The sequence below is a fragment of the Oryctolagus cuniculus genome, chromosome 13, assembly GCF_051225735.1.
Source record: "Oryctolagus cuniculus isolate XC-2025 breed Fujian yellow rabbit chromosome 13, ASM5122573v1, whole genome shotgun sequence".
NCBI lineage: Eukaryota > Metazoa > Chordata > Mammalia > Lagomorpha > Leporidae > Oryctolagus > Oryctolagus cuniculus.
Window position 1 is genome coordinate 102,348,771 of NC_142879.1, and position 18,173 is coordinate 102,366,943.

The following is an 18,173-nucleotide window of genomic DNA, read 5'->3' on the forward strand; positions in this document are numbered from 1 at the left end:
ATACCTCATAATTCTCTTCCTTTGGTGCAATGTCTACCTCCTTTTTTTGGCAAAGGTGAATCAGTTGCATTTCATCTTGTAGTTTTTCTGCATTCTCTTGGCTTGAGAGAGAACTCTGGAGATTGTTTTCCTGTTCTCTCACCTAAAGACATATTTCATAAGTTGGTCATGTCATGGCTTTCAGGAAAAATAGTTTAACGGCTTATTTAAGAGTAACAATTTTTAAAAAATTCTGTTAAGAGGAAGCAACCTACCAAAGCACCAGGGCCTGTATCTTACAGGAAATAATTTTTAATTTCATGGAGCCAGTGCGGTGGCACAGTAGGTTAATCCTCCACCTGCAACACTGGCATCCCATATGGGTTTCAGTTCTAGTCCCAGCTGCTCCACTTCCCATCCAGCTCTTTGCTGTGGCCCGGGAAAGCAGCAGAAGATGGCCCAAGTCCTTGGGTCCTTGCAACCATGTGGGAGACCTGGATGAAGCTCCTGGCTCCTGGCTCCGGACTGGCATAACTCTGGCTGTTGCAGCCATTTGGGGAGTGAACCAATGGAAGGAAGACCTCTCTCTCTGTCTCTCCCTCTCACTTTCTGTAACCCTACCTCTCAAATTAATAAATAAAATATTTTAAAAATTTAACAAAAAATGTCATGAATCACAGCTAAAGTCATCAAATAGCAAAAACAGTTCTCAAATTCAGGCAGAGATGAAACTGTAAAATAAAGTTTCTTCACAAGATATTTAAGTAATTTTATTATAATTTCACAGCTATTTAGCCTGAATTTTAATATAAACATGGCTAAATCAAGCTGTATGTGAATGGTTGAACTCAATTCACCTTTCATTGCTTTATAGAGAAAACATGCACTGAGTACCAGTAGGTGCCAAGCTCTACAATGAATAATTTTAGAAAACAAACCATAATTTATTTTTAAAATAAATTTTAGATTGCTAACATATGTTACATATATATAATATATATATAGATGAAATGAAGGCAACATACTACTTAGTAATGATTAAATTTAGAAATGTAAATTTTCAGCAACAATTAATTTACCTGATTCAAATCATTTTTCAAAGTCCTCAATTCTGTTTTTATTGTGCTAACCATCAGTTCAAGATGTTTATTCATCTCTACTTCTCTGCAATATTGCTCCTTGATTCTCCCTAACTGTTCCCTAGTTTTTTCATAGAACACATCAGCATTTATTCTGTTCTCTTATTCTTTTTTACCCTTATTTTTTATTTTAACTTTTATTTAATAAAATTGAATTTCCAAAGTACAGCTTTTGGATTACAGTGTTTCCCCCACTCCCCGTAACTTCCCTCCCACCCACAACCCTCCTCTCTCCCGTTCCCTCTCCCATTCCATTCACATCAAGATTCTTTTTTTTTTTTTTTTTTGACAGGCAGAGTGGATAGTGAGAGAGACAGGGAGAAAGGTCTTCCTTTACCGTTGGTTCACCCTCCAATGGCTGCTCCGTGTTGATCCAAAGCCAGGAGCCAGATGCTTCTCCTGGTCTCCCATGCAGGTGCAGGGCCCAAGAACTTGGGCCATCCTCCACTGCACTCCCGGGCCACAGCAGAGAGCTGGACTGGAAGAGGGGCAACCGGGACAGGATCCAGTGCCCCTACTGGGACTAGAATCCTTGTGTGGCGGCACCGCAGGCAGAGGATTAGCCTATTGAGCCACGGTGCTGGCCAAGATCCATTTTCAATGAATTTTATATACAGAAGAACCATTTTATATACAGAAGATCAATTTAGTATATATTAAGTGAAGATATCAACAGTTTGCACCCACACAGAAACACAAAGTGTAACATACTGTTTGAGTATTAGTTATAGCATTAATTCACATTGTACAACACATTAAGGACATGGATTCCCACATGGGGAGTAAGTGCACAGTGACTCCTGTTGTTGACTTATCTGTTCTCTTATTCTTAAGGTAAAAATCCTTATCTTAGTATTCATTTTGTTAGAAAATAAAATGTTCATTTTGTAATTTGGCTCCTATTATGAAGCTTATATATTTTAATACATTTTTATATCAAATATTTTTCTTTGTAATTATGTTTCTTATGTCTCACTTCAATCTCTTCTTCAAAAGACAGATATGCTTGAAAGAACACTTTGATAAATGGTAAATTTGTTATCAGTACCTCTGATAAATATCATACAAAAGCAATTTTGAAATTATCCAGTAAAATTAAAAGTTAAAAATTGCCTTTTCTTTGCATAGTCCTAATTACCATCAATTAGGAAAGATAGTTAACTAATCACTATTAAGTTATGATTTATAAACATACATGTAATTATTAGAAATACAATAGAGGTTGTTTTTTCTATGCATGAAAAGTTTTTGGAAAACTAATCAGTAATCACGTCCCCTCTTATTTTCACTCCATATGCGTTAAGAATAAACCAATAGGAGTCAAAAACCATTCTAGGTTGGGAAAAAATAAATATCACATGTTCTGGTGGAATTATAAATTAATATTAATTTTGGGAGCCATTTAGAAACATTAGTCAGATGTTTTAAAAGCTTCTTAGAATTTAACCCAATAATTATATATTGAAGCATTTTTTTTCAATGTAAAATACTTGGACATGTAAAGAAACATTTTTCTTGCATATGACACCCAAATCACAGGCAATAAAACCAAAACTAGAAAAATGGCTTTATATCAAACTCAGAAGCTTCTATACATCAACTGAAAGAAAAAACAGAGTAAAGAGACATCCAAAACAATGGGAAATATTTGTAAGCTACCTATCCAGGATATAAAAAAAAATTCAATGATAGGAAAACAATCAATCCAGTAAAGAAATGGGCAAAAGAAGGACCTCACCAGAAAGTTCTCAAAAGAAGAAACAAAAATGGCAAACAACTATGAGAAACAATGTTCAAAATTATCAGGCATCAGGGAAATGCAAATCAAAACCACAATAACATACTACCTCACCCCTGACAGAACAGCTATCTTCCACAAGACAAAGAGTAACAAATGCTGGTGAGGATATGGAGAAAGGGGAACTCTTATACACTGTGGAATGCAAAGTAGTGCAAAAACTGTAAAACTGGCAATATCATAAAAACCTAGAAATAGATTTACCATATGACCCAGCATTCCCACCATTGGGCATATACCCAAGACATGAACACGTTGTATCAAAGAAATACCTGTACCAACATTATTTAGGGCAGCACTGTTCACAAAAGGTAAGATAGGGAACCAACCAAGGTATCTGTCATCAGAAAAATAGATGAAGAAAATGTGATACAAACACACACACACACACAATGGATTATTATTCAGATAGGAAAATAATGAAATTCTATCTTTGCATCAAAATGGTTACAACTGGAGGACATCATGTTGAGAGAAATAAACCAACACCAAAAGATAAATACTGCATGTTCTCCCTTTTATGTGGGAGCTAAAATTTAAAAAAAAAAAGAAGAAATTCTTGCTGTACCAGTTTCAATGCAAATACAATGTCTTGTCCAAAAATGTAAAAAGAAATATTTACACAATGTTTGTTGCAGCATTTTTATAATACTAAAAAATTAAAATAATCCAACATTCCAATTTATAAAAATCAAATTTCCATAGCATACACTACCATACCACCATTAAAATTATAATTTGCAAGAATATAGTTAATTATTAGAAGTAATAACATTAAAGAACTGCCATATGATTTAAAAGGATTTGATATTTCACAAGAGAAAGTTTTGTGCCCATAAATTCCTAGAAAGTATGCAAACAATTCAAAATGTCCCTGCATATTTGCTGTATAAGGCTCTCTCTTTATGTCTCTCAAATAAAAAAATTTAAAAAATTCGGGCCTGCGCCGTGGCTCACTAGGCTAATCCTCTGCCTTGTGGCGCTGGCACATCAGGTTCTAGCCCCGGTCGGGGTGCCGGATTCTGTCCCAGTTGCCCCTCTTCCAGGCCAGCTCTCTCTATGCCCCAGAAGTGCAGTGGAGGATGGCCCAAGTCCTTGGGCCCTGCACCCGCATGGGAGACCAGGAGAAGCACCTGGTTCTTGGCTTCAGATCAGCACGGAGCAGCCATTGGAGAGTGAACCAATGGCAAAAGGAAGAACTTTCTCTCTGTCTCTCTCTTTGTCCACTCTGCCTGTCAAAAAAAAAAAAATTAAAAAGATTCCATATCTAAACTACTTATTTCTTTAATTTTTAATTTTAGAGATAACATTTTACATATATTATGTTCCAAGACTTAATGGCCCCATTAAATAAAAAATTCAACAATTAAAAAGTAAAACTAGGACTGGCACTGTGGTGCAGTGCCCATCCCATAGAGGTGCCAATTCTAATCCCGGCTGCTCCACTTCCAATCCAGCTCCCTGCTAATGTGCCTGGAAAAGCAGTGGAAGATGGCCCAAGTCCTCAGACCCCTGCTCCAGTATGGGAGACCCGAAAAGGCTCCTGGCTCCTGGCTTCAGATCGGCTCAGCTCTGGCTGTTGCAGCCATTTGAGGAGTAAACCAGTAGATGGAAGACCTCTTTCTGTCTCTGCCTCTCTCTATGACTCTGCCTTTGAACTGAATAAAATAAATCTTAAAAAAAATGTAAAAACACCATGGTGCTAAGCCAGTTCTGAATGAGCCAATTCCAACCATAAAACTATACATCAATTGATGTCCAAAAGACAATTATTCATTGGGGCCAGCACTGTGGTGTAGTAGGTTAAGCCTCTACCTGTTGTGCCAGCATCCAATTAGGGGACTGGTTTGATTCTCTGCTGTTCCACTTCCCATCTAGCTCCCTGCTAATTTGTCTGGGAAAGCAGTGGAAGATGGACAAAGTACTTGGACTGCTGTACCCACACGGGAGACCCAAAAGAAGCTCCTGGCTCCTAGCTTCAATCAGACCAGCTCCTGCCATTTACAGCCATTTGGGGAGTGAACCAGCAGATGGAGGACCGAACTCTCTGACTCTCCCTCTCTCTGTTGGTAACTCTGTCTCTCAGATACATAATTTATTTATTTATTTTTTATTTGACAACAGTTAGAGAGAGAGAGAGAGAGAGAGAGAGAGAGAAAGGTCTTCCATCCAATGGTTCATCCCCCAAATGGCCGGAGCTACTCCAATCCGAAACCATGTGCCTCTTCCTGGTCTCCTATGCAGGTGCAGGGGCCCAATCACTTGGGCCATCATCCACTGCCCTCCCAGGCCACAGCAGAGAGCTGGACTGGAAGAGGAACAACCAGGACTAGAACCCGGTGCCCATATGGGATGCCAGCGCTGCAGGCAGAGGATTAACCTAGTGCACCACAGCGCCAGCCCCCATAAATCTTCTTTAAAAAAAAAAGAAAAAGACAGGGGCCAGCACCGTGGCGCACTAAGTTAATCCTCCACTTGTGGCACCTGCATCCTATATGGGTGCAGGGTTCTAGTCCCGGTTGCTCCTCTTCCGGTCTATCTCCCTGCTGTGGCCCAGGAAGGCAGGAAGGATGGCCCAAGTGCTTGGGCCCCTGCACCCCTATGGGAGACCAGGAAGAGGCACCTGGCTCCTGGCTTCAGATCAGCGCGGCACTGGCCGTGTTGGCCATTTGGGGGGGTAAACCAACGGAAGGAAGACCTTTCTCTCTGTCTCTCTCACTGTCTAACTCTGTCAAATAAAGAAAAAAAAGACAATTATTCATCAGTCTTTTTAAAATAATGTATCAAGGATTCTTACACTTAGATATGGAAATACTATGTAAATAAATCTACAGAAATGGCAATAAACAATCAAGAGGATATCTGAAGGAAAAGCTTCAAGTACAGGATGTCTAGAGTGTTTAAGAAATGGTGCATTCAGTGCAGATGGAGCAGAGTGAAGGAGATAGAAACCAAACGTTTCAGTCAGAGAGATAAAGTCAGATCATGTATTGCCTTGTAGGCATGAGGAAGAACTTTGACACTGCATACTGAATGATGAGATGAGAGGCAGGTACAAGGTTTTGAGCACAGGAATCACATAATCTTAATTACATTTTAAGGAGTCTGCTGTGTTAAGAATTGATGAAAAGAGGCTTTAAGAAAAGAATGGAACAAGAAAACCAATAAGCAATCTACATCACTAACATAGATAGTGAAGGATAATGGCTTGATTTTGATAGGCTTACTCAATACACAGAAATGTTTCCAGAAATACAGGAATATGCTGGGCAATCATTCCTCAGAACATCAGGACCATTTTGTGGATCTGATATTGGAGCACTCAGGCAATGGGAACAAAGCCCAAAAACACAATCATTTTCCAACTGGTTGTTAGTTTCTAAACTAAATACTTGTCAATAGCTTTTGAAAAATTGGATGTCAATTTTTTGTTAACTTATATTTTTCTCATTACAAAACACCACATAAGATTTTTAGCAGAAGTACAACATTTGTTAATCATGAATATTCTGCTACACTAGAAATACTTTTGTGGACCAATATCACAGTTACTGTTAATGTTGCTATTGACTTACTCAATATTCTCCATCCTCCTTAATAGGCAACTGCAGCTTTTCAGGATGTCTATGCTTTCTCTGTGGGATGAATCCACCATCATCACTGTCACCAGCAGGAGCGGCACACTCACACAGCATTTCTGATACTTCCACTTCAATGCTGCTGAGCCTCTCGTCTTCACATTTTAATGAAAGCTTGATACTGAAGATTGTTGTTACTATTTCATGCCACAAAAAGAATGGTTTTCTTTCATTTTATTATTTGATATTTTGTTTAATTGTGATGAATCCGTCAATAAATATTTTTCTACTTTAGCTTTAACATTATATGCTATTTAAGTATACATTCTCCTTCATTTATGATGTTAAAATTCATTTAAAATTGTGTAAAATATTAAAGTGGGCACCTGTTAATCTGCTGCATTTATTCCTATCCACTCTTTACTACCCAACATATTCAGTAACCTGTTTGGTAGAAATAACAATACAAAGGCAGGCAATGTGCCATCTACTGTCTTTACCACTTGGATTTTACATCATACAGCCACATTCAGAGGACCTTACCCTGTGGGGGTTTCGTAACAGAAAGGAAAGCTGTTTCCCCTCTGCACTAAGCTATTCTTTCCCCTCAATGCTTTTACAGTTAAAAAAGTGAAAGTGCTCCCTGAAATAGATCAGGACAAGTTTCCGTATCTCAAGAAGCAGAGGGACACTCATGAATACGTGATTCTGGAAAATAAGAAGTTTCTCACATTTCACATTCAATAACTTTATAGCTAGATGACAGATAAGTCATTATCTATACGTTAGTCTCATATGCATCAATAATGGGGATCAAATACATACATATACGTATAGCCAACTGACTTACGAAAAAAGTGCTCTGACCACACAGTGGAGTTAATGATAATATCCTCAAAAATGGTGCTGTCAAAACTGGATGCATGTACACAGAAGAATGAAATTAGATCCATATCTCTCACCACATACAAGAATCAACCGAACATAGATCAAAGACCAAATTTAAGCCCTGATATTTTGAAGTTTCTTAAAGAAAATGTAAGGGAAACACTCAACGACATCAGTATAGGGAACACCTTCATGGACAGGATCCCCACAGCTCAGGCAACAAAAGCAAAATTAAGCAAGTGCAACTGTATCAAACTCAGAAGCAAAGGAAATGACAGCAGTGGACAGACATCCAAAAGACCACACAAAAAAAATATTTGCAAAGCATCTATCTGACAAAGGATTAACATCCTGAATATATCGGCAAATTAAAAGGTCAAAAACAACATCAATTCAATTCAGAAAGGAAAAAGGGCTTACAGGCAGTTCTTGAAAAGCAGATTGAAAATGCAAATGACCAACAAATATATGAAATAAAATGCTCAGCTCTAGACTTCAAGGAAATGAAATCAAAACCACAATGAGATATCTCCTCACCCATAACAGAATAGATAAAATCCAAAACACAGAGTAACAAATGCTGACAAGGATATGGTGAAGAAAGAACACTTAAACACTGCTGGGAGAAATCTTAATTAGTTTAGCCATTGTGGAAAACAATGTGGAGATGAGATGTGTGTGTGTGTGTGTGTGTGTGTTTTCTGACAGGCAGAGTGGACAGTGAGAGAAGACCTTTCTCTTCTTTTACTGTTGGTTCACCCTCCAATGGCTGCCACGGCCAGCGCGCTGTGGCCGGTGCACCGCGCTGATCTGAAGGCAGGAGCCAGGTGCTTCTCCTGGTCTCCCATGGGGTGCAGGGCCCAAGCACCTGGGCCATCCTCCACTGCACTCCCGGGCCACAGCAGAGAGCTGGCCTGGAAGAGGGGCAACTGGTACAGAATCCGGCACCCTGACCGGGACTAGTACCCGGTGTGCCGGCGCCGCTAGGTGGAGGATTAGCCTATTGAGCCACGGCACCAGCTGAGATGTGTTTTAAAACCAGAAACAGATTTTCCACATCACAGTACTGTGTATATACCAAAATACTTGAACACAAGCTATCCAAGAGATACTTGCATCATGTTTTTAGCAGCACTGTTCACAACAGCCAAAATTTGGAACCCACCAAGGTGTCCATCATTAGATGAATGGGTAAAAAAAAATGTGGTATACATACACAATGGAATCTTACCCAGCCATAAAATGAATGAAATTCTACTATTTGCAGCAAAATGGACACAGCTGGAGCACATCATGTCATCATGTTGAGTGAAATAATCTGGACCCAGAAAGACAAATACCACATGTTCCCCCTTATATGAATTTAGGGGGAAAAAAAAGAAAGGTTTGTGTGCATCAGTATTACTGCAAATACAGCTTTGTAAAACTTTTATAACTTTGTGAAAACAATAGTTAACAATCTTACAGTACCAGTTTTAATGATCTGTAATTACTTTAAAATTTACTGCATAAGGGCGAAATGATCATTTTTCTACTCAATTATTGCTTACAGTCATTGTTAATATTCTCACTAAACTGGTATCATTTTGCTTTTTACTTGTTAAACTTATTTGTTAAAGTATTAAGCCTTTTTACTGTAATTTAATTTGAAAATTGGCTCTCTCAAAAACTAAACCAAGGACAAAGAAAAGGGAGAAGGAAACAGTGCAAGAGAATAAGGTGGAGGGCAGAAGGGACTATCATTAAGTTCTTACAACTGTGTCTACAAAGCACACTGAGCCTGTGACACACTAATTAAAATTAAAAGAAAATACAAAGAAAAACGAAGTTCCCTACATCACTGCTTACCTATTTGCTAAAAAAGAAATGCAAAGACTCAATACAGAATAAGAAAATGAGGTACATTAAGTAAATAACAGATACAGAAACATTAACCATGAACAGTATGGTACATGAGAAAAAAAAAAAACTACATATAATGGGCCAGCATGGCGGTGCACTAGGTTAATCCTCCGCCTGCGGCACCAGCATCCCATATGGGCACCGGGTTCTAATCCCGGCTGCCCCTCTTCCAGTCCAGCTCTCTGCTGTGGCCCGGGAGGGCAGTGGATGGCAGTGGATGGCCCAAGTGCTTGAACCCCTGCACCTGCATGGGAGACCAGGAAGAAGCACCTGGCTCCTGGCTTCGGATCGGCATAGCTCCAGCCATGGAAGCCATTTGGGGAGTGAACCAATGGAAGGAAGCCTTTTCTCTCTGTCTCTCTCACTGTCTGTAACTCTAACCTGTCAAATAAATAAATAAAAATCTTTTTTTCATTTTAAAAGATTTTAATTTTTTATTTTTTTATTTAGTAAATATAAATTTCCAAAGTACAGTTTATGGATTACAATGGCTTCCCTCCCATAACTTCCCTCCCACTTGCACCCCTCCCATCTCCCGCTCCCTCTCCCATTCCATTCACATCAAGATTCATTTTCAATTATCTTTATATACAGAAGATTGATTTAGTATATATATATATATTTTTTTTTGACAGGCAGAGTGGACAGTGAGAGAGAGAGACAGAGAGAGAAAGGTCTTCCTTTGCCGTTGGTTCACCCTCCAATGGCCGCCGCTGCAGCCGGCGCACCGCGCTGATTCGATGGCAGGAGCCAGGATCCAGGTGCTTTTCCTGGTCTCCCATGGGGTGCAGGGCCCAAGCACCTGGGCCATCCTCCACTGCACTCCCTGGCCATAGCAGAGAGCTGGCCTGGAAGAGGGGCAACCGGGACAGAATCCGGCACCCCGACCGGGACTAGAACCCGGTGTGCCGGCGCCGCAAGGTGGAGGATTAGCCTATTGAGCCACGGCGCCAGCCTGATTTAGTATATATTAAGTAAAGATTTCATCAGTTTGCACCCACACAGAAACACAAAGTGAAAAATACTGTTTCAGTACTAGTTATAGTATTACTTCACATTGCACAACACATTAAGGAGAGATCCCACATGAGAAGTAAGTACACAGTGACTCCTGTTGTTGACTTAACAATGTGACACTCTTGTTTATGGCGTCAGTAATCTCCCTAGGCTCTAGTCATGAGTTGCCAAGGCTATGGAAGCCTTTTGAGTTCTCCGACTCTTACCTTGTTTAGACAAGGTCATAGTCAAAGTGGAGGTTCTCTCCTCCCTTCAGAGAAAGGTACCTCCTTCTTTGAAGACCTGTTCTTTCCACTGGGATCTCACTCGCAGAGATCTTTCATTTAGGTCTTCTTCTTTTTTTTTTCCCCCCAGAGTGTCTTGGCTTTCCATGCCTAAAATACTCTCATGGGCTCTTCAGCCATATCCAAATGCCTTAAGGCCTGATTTAAAAAAAAAAAAAAAACTACATATGATGTCACAAGAAAAAATCTTTGAAACACAGGTTAACATGCCAATTAAAGTCACCTCATTCCACACTACAAGTACTTGGGTTAAGTATCCACATCCAGCTCCTGACTCTAGCTTCCTATTAATGTGGACCTATAAGGCAGTTGTGATAGCCCAAGAAACTGAGTACCTGTTTCTGGCTCCTGACTCCAGCTTCCTGTTTTGTGGACATGGAAAGAAATGGTTATGGCTCAAGTATTTGGGCACCCATCACCCCTGTGGGAAACATGGAATGAGTTCCCAACTCCTCAACTCAGCCAGTCTCAGGACCAGTAGGTGTGGGAATTAGGAAGTGAACCAACAGGTGGGAGTCCTCTTTATATCTGTTTCTTGCATTTTGTGTGTGTGTGTGTGTGTGCAGGCATGTATCAGTATCTGCTTCTGAAATACATTTTCAATATAAAAATCGCATTTTTGAAAAAATGTTAACTTTATTGATTTGAAAGGCAAAGAGAGCCCTCCTATCTACTCCCTCACACCTCAAATGCCTGCAAACAGCTAGGACTTGGTCAGGATGAAGCTAGGAGCAAGGAACTCAGTCTCTCCTATAGGTGACAGGGACCCAGATACTTTTGACATCACCTGATGTCTCCCAGAAGACACACTGCCAGAAAAGCTGGAACTGGAGATGGATCCAGAATTCAAATCCTGGCACTGTAACACAAGACACAGACATCCCAAGGACTGACTTAACTCCCACACCAAATGTGTGCCCCCAAGAAAGCTTTTAGTACTGATGAATGACACCCAAAAGCTGTTAAAAAGCCTAAAGCTAGTATTAGGTGATCTTTCAAAACTAAAGGAAAACTCCCTTGGATTTTTTTGCATATCTTCCTTTCCCTTCATTTAGCATATTATAACAATTATGACAAGTTTTCCTCTCCAATCTCTTCATTTGTAATGCCTAACTGAAGTCCGGTCCTGATTTCATAATGAGTACAGGCAAAAAACAATCATTTTTCACTGGTTAATATTAATATATGTCTGCTTAGTAACAATTCATGTCAACAGAAATAAATAGGAAATGACAACAGCAATAACAAAAAAAAAACCTTGATAATCTTAAATTTTCTCTCCACATCAGTCACATAAAAAAGAAATTTAAAGAAACTCAAACTCTGTGACAATAGGGAAAATCCTCCACACTGTAAATTTAAGACAAAAATATTTCAAATACATCTGCCTATCCCATCAATTTAAAAATATTCTAGAATGCACGGTAATTATTCCTTTTAATTTATTAAAACCAAAGTAAGAGTTTTTATTGGAAACAACAAAAAATAAATAATTAAAATACATAAAATATACCACCGGACAACATTTTGTCCCAGCAGGAATACAGGAGTGCCCAGCCACTCTCCCAGGGTGCAGCCCATCATCTGTGTGCCGGCTGCTGCTTCCCAGACCCTCCAGGAATAGTGAGGGCCCTGTCAGACACTGGGGTTGCAACCTGAAATGGATGTTCACTCCTGCCACAACCTGTAGCCACAGTCTCATCGGCACCCAAATCACAAAGCCAGCTAAATGCTGTGGACGACAACCTCCAGGCAAGAGAGGCTGGTCCTGGCACACGCGCCATCTGGCTCTCCATCTGCACTGCCAACACCTGGACGCTCTCAACCCAGCACGACCAGGATCACCAACTCTGGAAGCCGGTGGTTCCCAGATGATGCAGGAAACTCACTGCTAGCAGGCAGCCTGTCCCCAGGTGAAACGCTGTGGACAACTAGCACCCAAAGAATATTGACCCCTCACCCTCCCTTTCCTCTTGGACGCCATGATGCAAAGGCAGGGGGAGGGGAGCATCTCTGTGTGCAGGCCATGAAAACCCGAGAGGCCCACCGGCTCCAAGGGGACCTGCACCCCACACTTCCCTGCCAGTGGCCTGAGGCTTCTTCGCCACTGCCTCTCCACTGCTGCCTGCTTCTCTGCACTACCCAACACACTGCCACAGTCAACGCCACCTCCGAACTGCACGTCCCTGCGCACGATGCCCCATGCTCCACCAACGCAGACTCCCCTTTCCCAGCCTGCAACGCCTCACACTTCCAAGGCATCGCTGTGCCGCCGTCCACAAGGAACTACACTTCAGCGCCGCTGCCCCTCGTCTCACCAGCTCCCCCGCCACCTGGTGACCCTAGCTGCCCTCTGTGTTGCTGCCGCCACCACAGACTTACACCTCCCTGCCTAGGAAGCCCCCACGCTTCACCGAGGCAGACTTAGAGCCTTGTTTCCCCACCAATGACACCGACGCTGCACCAAAACCACCCCACGGGTCGCTGCCACCACCTACTTTACCCCTGCTGCTCAAAGTGTCCCTGTCGCCGACCACCCCATGCTTCGCGGAGTCACTGCTGCCTCATCCTTCCTCTCCACTGCCCACTGCCGAACTGCGCTTCCCTGCCCATGATGCTCCACGCGACGCTGATGCCCACACCCACACCGCTACCCACCTGGACACTGAGGCTGCCACCGCTGCCTGCCAACACGGAACTGAGCAAAGCTGCCGCCACGGCCGGGTTCCCGCCGCTGAAGACTTCTGCTCCCCTGCCCGCCCAGAATGCCACAATCCTCACCAACACCAACACCGAGGCACGCTTCCCCACCCAGGACGCCGGATGCTTCCCCACTCCCTACCTCACTGCCACTGTGCTGCTACTCGTTGCTGTCGTGGATGCAGATCTGTGCTGCCTCACAGACGGCCACAGATATGCAGTCGCCACTGCTGCCTCGTCCTTCCTCTCCACTTCCCGTCGTGGAACTGTGCTTCCCCACGCACGACGCCCCATGCAAGGCTGACGCTGACGCCTCCGAGGCCTCTGCTACCGACACTGAAGCCCCTGCCGGAGGACACAGACCTGCGGCCCCTGCGTTCCCCACTGCTGCCAGACAGGCAGCCACCGCCGAAGTCTTCTGCTTCCCCGCCCGACGCTTCTTCACCGCCACCACTGCCTGCTTAGCCACTGCTGTCCAACGTGTCACCACTGCCACCAGTACACACCTGCTCTTCCTGGCCGACCACCCAACACTTCCCAAGTTGTTGCCGCCGGATCCTTCTCTCCGTGGCCGGCCACTGAACTGCACTTCCCCGCCGGTTCCGCCGATACTACCAACGCCAAGGCCTCATGCAGGCAGATGCCCCACAGGCACCGACGCTGACGCCTACGGCGCATGGGAAGCCGCTCCCACACTAACCTGCATGAGGCCGCGGCCAGCCCAGGTTTTCTCTAACTTTCTAAGCAGGCCAGTGCTTCGCCGAAGGCCCTCTGAGCGGCCGCGAACTCGGGACTGCTGGGCAGACTCCACTCTCCTTACAGGGCGTCAACAAACGGTGAGTGCACCTGGCTGCGGGGAAGGGGAGGGACACCTGAGCCGGGGGTCGAGCGGGCAGGGAAGTGGAAGTCTCTCTCACCAAGGGGAGTGGGGGACCGGGGAGCCCCAATGTCACTGACGGTACATACCTACAGACACTTTCCCAGAGTCCCCGCTACCGCCACTGCATCCTTCTCCTCGGCTGCCTGCAGACAAACTGTGCACCCTGCTCTCCCACGATGCCCCATGCTACCCCGACGCTGCCAGCCATTGTCAGCATTTGGGGAGTAAACCGGAATAGCAACTTAAAAGAAAAAAATAGAAAAAGTTTTCCACAGGAGTACTAAAATATGGTCTACTATTAAATATAAATTAATAAATACCAATACATTAATATGTTCAAATATCAGAACTCTACACCAAGTTTAATTCCAGGAATTAAAGGAAGACTTGAGAAATCTAAAAGTATATGGGGCCAGCCTTTTGTCACAGCAGTTTAAGCTGCTGCCTTCAATGCCGATATCCCATATGTGTGCTGGCTCCCATCTACTCCCGTGCCAATTCAGCTCCCTGCTCATGGCCGAGGAAAGCAGCAGAGGGAGGCCTAAGTGCTGGGGCCCCTGCAACCAACGTGGGAGACACAGAAGAACCTTCTGGCTCTTGCCTTCGGCCTGGCCCAGCCCTGGCCACTGGGGTCACTTGGAGAATGAACTGGCAGATGAAAGATCTGTCTCTCCCTCTAACTCTTTCAAATAAATAAACAAACCTAAAATATATATAACTATATATATAACGTATAAAAACTATATATAACTCAGCTCATCCCATTTACAGATTAAAAAAAAAAACAAAAAAGATCATTAACATATGTTAACGTTGATATTTGCTAAAATTCAACAAGCAACCCCTAACAAAATAAGACCGAGTAAATACTTCTTTAATCAGAAATATTCAAAGACATGTATTACTATCACTTTTCTTTAACACTCTGCAAATGTTAAAGTTGCCAAGTGTTAAAAATTCTTGACAGCTTAACTAGTACTCAAACAGTATTTTACACTTTATGTTCTGTGTGGGTGCAAACTGATGAAATCTTTACTTAATATATACTAAATTGATCTTCTGTATATAAAGATAATTGAAAATGAATCTTGATGTAAATGGAATCTGGGAGAGAGAGCGGGAGATGGGAGGGGTTGCGGGTGGGAGGGACGTAATGGGGGGGAAAAGCCATTGTAATCCATAAGCTGTACTTTGGAAATTTATATTTAAATAAATAAAAGTTAAAAAAAATTCTTGATAGCTAATAAGCAATTATAAATAGTCCTTATAGTATTTTTATAAAAAGTGAATAAAAATAAAAAATTATTGATAGCTAATAAGCAATTATAAATAGTACTTATAATATTTTTATTAAAAATGAATAAATACAGGTTACTTATGTATGTTGCTGTGTTTGTATTCTGAACAAGTGTATTTCTACAAGACAAAAAAGTGACTTCAGCTCTAACACGTATAGGCTACCAGAAAAGACGGGCATTTTGGAGAGCTTTACATGAAATATTACAGGATATTTTTGCTTTACTTACCTTGTCATATGGTCAATGTTGGAGATTTGCTTCTGGTTCCTTATGATCTCAATGGATGCCCAAAGATGCTGGATAGCTTCTGTATCTGCCTGTTGTCTTTTTGTTAAGCGTGCCATGACCTATTTACTTCTTTAGCTGTAGTGACAGACAAAAACACATGGAAAAGAACACCGACTACAAGATGAATTGGCAACATAGTGAGTAACAAGTATATCAATAGCAGCCCTCAACTTGTATATTCATTGTCTGTCTTCACTAGGACATAGCTGGTATTCAACAACACAATTCATTCAGGGTCACAATACTTAAAATGTCAAAAGAAAGGACTCAAGTACAAAAACCACTGTATTTCTCTCAGAATTATCAAATAATAGTTTACTGAAACTTAACATACTTAAATTAGAAAGATTCATATTTAGGGGCTGGCGCTGTGGCATAGCAGGTAAAGCCACCACCTACAGTGCTGGCATCCCATAAGGGCACAAGTTCAAGTCCCAGCTCCTCCACTTCCAATCCAGCTGCTATGGCCTGTGAAGGCAATCGAAGATGGCCCGGGTCCTTGGGCCCTTGCACCCATATGGGAGACCCTGCAGAAGCTCCTAGCTTCAGATCAGCACAGATTCTGTGGCCATCTAGGGAGTGAACCAGCAGATGCAAGACCTCCCTCTCTCTGCTCTGCCTCTCTGTAACTGCCTTTCAAATAAACACTTCCTTTATAAAAAATGATATATATTTAAGACGTGGCAGACAAGAATACTAACATGACTTCTAACTTCAATGCTTCAATGAAGGTGCTTGCATCTCTATGCAGCAGCTGCTTCAATCAAAGAGGTCAGGCCCACATATATGATTGTAGAGTTGTTACCATAGATCAAATCTTCATTATTTTATACGTATGTTACTAAAAGCAAGGAAATCTTCAATTTCCTGCTAATGCACACATGGAGGCAGTCGATGTTGACTCAATCATCTGGTTCCCTTCCACCAACGTGGGAGGCTTGGATTGAGTTCCCGGCTCCTAGCTTTGGCCTGGCCCAGCCCCAGCAGTTGTAGGCAGTCGAGCAGTGAAGCAGCAGAGGAAAGAACTCTGTTGGGATTGCTTCACCAAGCAGGTCTGACCGAAGTGATTTTCCCAAAAGATCTCCATTGTTTTAGAAATGGACCTGATAGGAGCTGGCACTATGGCTTGGTGGGTTAAGCCGCAGCCCACAATGCCAGCACCCCATGTGAGCACAGGTTCGAGTCCCAATGCTCCACTTCATTCCAGCTCCCTGCTAATCTGCCTGTGAAGGCAGTTGATGAGGGCCTAAGTGCTTGGGTACATGCACTTTGGGAGACCCAAATGCAGTTCCAGGCTTCTGCCTTTGGCCTGGCCTTTCCATTGTGGCCATTTGGGGAGTGAAATAGCAGATGGAAGATCTCCGTGTCAACTCTGCCTTTCAAACAAACAAATCTTTAATAAAATGGACCTACAAGACCTGGTTCCCTGAGACCAAATGTTTTACGATAGCCAGTTTCAGTATTTCCCGATACCAATCAGCAAGTAAGCGTTCTGTATGTTGAGGAAGTATTTAGTTTTTTTTTTTTTTTTTTTTTTTTGACAGGCAGAGTGGACAGTGAGAGAGAGAGACAGAGAGAAAGGTCTTCCATTTGCCGTTGGTTCACCCTCCAATGGCCGCCGCGGCCGGCGCGCTGCGGCCGGCGCACCGCGCTGATCCGATGGCAGGAGCCAGGAGCCAGGTGCTTTTCCTGGTCTCCCATGGGGTGCAGGGCCCAAGCACCTGGGCCATCCTCCACTGCACTCCCGGGCCACAGCAGAGGGCTGGCCTGGAAGAGGGGCAACCGGGACAGAATCCGGCGCCCCGACCGGGACTAGAACCCGGTGTGCCGGCGCCGCTAGGCGGAGGATTAGCCTAGTGAGCCGCGGCGCCGGCCTTTAGTTCTATTTAATCACCTCCTTCCTGAGTTTTTCATTAACAAAGATTTACATTATATCCTTCAAATAATACAAATAAATAGAAGTTTTGTGCCAGCAGCAACTTAGATGTTGCCAAATCAATACTTACAAATCCTTGAGCCTCTAGCATTCACTTATGTGAATTTGACTGCTATCTGCTTTAATTCCTTTGATTGCTTCTTATTTGGGTGGAGTACAATCTTACTATAAAGCAGAACAGATGATAATTATGTCAAACATAAAATTATAAAGACTGCCTAGCAGTTGAATAGTTAATTTACAGGAGGGAAAAGGCAGTGAAATACACTAAACGACTGAAAACCAAAGCAGATTTTACAAAAACATCTAAAACCAAAGCAGCTTTTACAAAAACATCTAACTCATGTTATCAAGTTTGAATCCTTGCGTGCTATCTACTCCTGCAAACACATGAACTATATTCTGTTTTTAAAAACAAAGTATGAAACATCTGATATACACAGAGTCCATTCTTAATCTCAACTGCAAAACAGATTGTCAGCTTTC

At 42.5% G+C, this 18,173-nt stretch overlaps 1 long non-coding RNA gene across 1 annotated transcript; it reads right to left on the bottom strand.

Moving 5' to 3' along the window:
* Positions 1 to 4: 4 nt before the first annotated feature.
* On the bottom strand, positions 5 to 17,854 carry LOC149122820 (uncharacterized). Its single transcript, XR_016219402.1, has 3 exons — positions 17,758 to 17,854; positions 15,692 to 15,826; positions 5 to 142 (listed from the first exon to the last, which is right to left on the bottom strand). It is a non-coding gene; the product is annotated as an uncharacterized LOC149122820 (long non-coding RNA).
* Between the last annotated feature and the right edge of the window lie 319 nt (positions 17,855 to 18,173).